The following is a 3,334-nucleotide window of genomic DNA, read 5'->3' on the forward strand; positions in this document are numbered from 1 at the left end:
ATGATTCACGTCTATTAAATTATTGAAGGTATCAAAATTAGGACTTATGGGGTTTAACATTTGTATTGTTAAACCAAGTCTCTTATAAAAAAATAACCTTCTAATTGAATGTGGGGGTGTATCTATAGGATGGCCTTTGAGCTCAATTGAAAATTGAGGCCCAATAACTTGTTTCTAATTTTTAATTTTATTTTGGTTTAAATTACACTTTCTTATTTCTTATTAACTCCTTACACTTGCCATGTCATATTAATTTTTTTAAATTAAAATTGTGTTTTAATTGGATGCATGGTTGTGATTGGTTGACAGTGTAAAAATATTTTACACTGTCAGTGAATATCCCTTTTTCTCATTAATTATTATTATTTTTAGTATTTTATTTTATTATTATCTTGAGAGTTGACCGAAGTCAACTAGGGTTTGATGAACCCTGTTCATCATCTTCAACCAAACGACGCCGTTGTACAAGCCCTAACAGGCCCAGATCCATGAATCCAGCAGATTGAATCAATAATAACAAATCAAATCTTTTATTGAATTTATGAATCAATTACAATACGGATCAAAACGTAAATCAAATCTAATTTACAACAATCAAATCAAATTTAATAATCTTTAACCTAATTGAATCTAATCTTCCTAATTTAAATCAAACCCAAAAAACTATATAAACTAAAGATCTAAACCTAAAGAAGGGGACATAAATCTGAAAAGAAAACCCTAATCTAAAGACAGAGACGAGAGATCGAGTGAAGCGTGAAGCCTTCACATTCATCCACCCTTGTGCCGCTACTTAAACCTGCAAAAAGAATAAGAAGAGGATTAGGAAGGAGCTCACAGGATCCAGAATACAAGACAAAAGATAATCCTTGAAAATACTTAGCATAGGGTTGTTCGCATGCATGATTGATGTTGATTTCTGGAAAATTTGGTTATGGTTCTTGAAGTTGTTAGGGTTAGGTTAGGGTTCGTCACGATTTAGGGTTAGGTTAGGGTTCGTCACGATTTAGGGTTAGGGTTCGTGTTTAGGGGTTAGGGTTTATGTTTTTCTTTTGTTTTTTTGGGTTTGTTATTGAAGGTTGGGTCGGAGGAGATGAAGATCGTGAGGATCTTCATCTAAATTTGGTTTCTGGGTTAGGGCTTGAAAGTTTCTGGGTTGGGGTTTGAAAATTCCGAGGAATATTCATCGGAAACTGGGGGATGATGGTGGTTGGCGCGGTGGTTCACGGCGGGGTTGAGGGGACTCTCGGTGGTGTGTTTATTTTCTGGGTTTGTCTCTTTGAGAGGAGTTTAGAGAGAGAGACGAAGAGAGAGAAATAAATTGAAAGAATGAGAGGAAGAGTGAATTATGGGGTCGGTTAACATCCCCAACGACCATCTGATGAATGACACGTGGCCTCTTGACAGCCACTTGTTTGCGCACGTGATCACGATTCACTGCGTGCTCATACCATACGCCCTCGTATCCTAACGAATGCAAGCCACAAGATCGTCCCTGTTTAGATCTGAAGCCATAAGAACCAGATCCAACGGTCAAGGCTGTGAAACACACCACAACCCCATGTACGCACGCCCACACGTTGTCCAAACGGATTCAATGTTCATTGGGCCTGGCCTGTAACTATTCACACACCTCTAAAGTACTTAGCAAATGCAAAATACACCCCCTTCGCGTTGTTTTTTTTAAATAAATCAATTAATTGTTTTTTAATAATATGATTAATTTTAAATAATTATTACTTGGTTCAATCATGTTTAATAATCGCGGTGATTAATAATATTTCTTCCGATTAAAAATATTCGAATTAATATTTAATTTTATATGCACATGAAAGGTTTAATTCGTTAATTGTTTTAATCAAACCAATTTATTACGATAATTAGCGACAAAATTCTTTGTCAAGCTAATTTGTATTAGGATCAATTTATTAATTGTTTTAATCAAATTAATTGATTACGATGATTAATAATAAATTATTCAATTTACTTTAATTTAAATAATTTATTTAAACAGGTTCTATTTACTAAAGGTTTTAACTGAATTAATCGGTTATGATAATTAGTAATTCTTTACTAATTTGTTAATTATATTGATCAAATCAATTGATCAATGCGATTAACAAAATTTCAAAACACTAAACAGGGTTGTATGCTATTGATAAATCTTCAACATCTTCACAAACTACGTTACACAAAACTGCGACAATTACCAAACTGCGTACGGTAATTTAAAATACACCTTCAACATACAAATTTCAAAATGCATACAACCTCTAAAAAATACCAACATATCCCGAACTACGTAGACTCTGATCCTCCATAAGGAGGTACGTAGGCACTTGGTAACAAGGCGAGTCCCCTTCCCCAAAATATAAGGTTTGCCCTATTTAATTTTCTGTCACCTTTCTTTATTAGCCATAAATCTTTACCTTAGACAAAACCTTAGGAAAGGGTTAAGGGTGCCTAACACCTTCCATCGACCTGATTAAAATAACTTACTCAGATCTCTAAACTTCGTAGGGTTTCCTATTCGCCCTGGCAGAATAGGTGGCGACTCTAAAATCTAAACTTTCAGGGCAGGTTGCTACATCGAGTAGTAGAATCAAGCAGTAAAACGACTGATTGCAAAACTGTAGATTGCGGAGCAGCAGAATAGAACACCAGAAAACCTGATTATTATTATTATTATTATTATTATTATTATTGTTATTATTATTAGTTTTTTAAAATAAATTAACTATTATTTTACATTCATAAAAATTGATTTTATTATAAATTATATACAGATAAGTGAATGAAAAAAAGAGAAGAGTGAGATACCTATGTGCTCCACAGCTTTATGAAATTTTCAATAAATATTGGCGATTGAAACCGCCATTTTTGTACTAATATTACATTGCTTAGTTAAGCCACCGTAATCAACCGTAAATTGTGGCGTTTTAGTATAACCGTCATAGTTTAACGACCATAATTTACGCAATTTTTTTTATAGTGACCCCTTTCTATCCTCTTTGCAAATAAATACCCACATAGTGAACAATCCCCCTATCTCATATTCCAGCAACTCTAAGCTCTAGATATGGCTTCATCTTCCTTATCTAACCCTTGTTATTTCTCTTTCTCCTAAGTGCTCTTTCTCATATCACGTACTGACATAAATAAGCTCCACTAATCCCTTTTTAATAATAAATCTAATTTAATCTTTTAATTGTTTTACCTTGGTCCCAAATTCTTTATAATTATAGCCACTTTACCCCATATTTCTATTAATTTCAATTTCCACCTAATTTACTTAATTCTCCTATTTTCTTATTTAAATTAATTAAATCAACCA

Source organism: Vicia villosa, unplaced genomic scaffold (assembly GCF_029867415.1).
Source record: "Vicia villosa cultivar HV-30 ecotype Madison, WI unplaced genomic scaffold, Vvil1.0 ctg.002800F_1_1, whole genome shotgun sequence".
Taxonomy (NCBI): domain Eukaryota; kingdom Viridiplantae; phylum Streptophyta; class Magnoliopsida; order Fabales; family Fabaceae; genus Vicia; species Vicia villosa.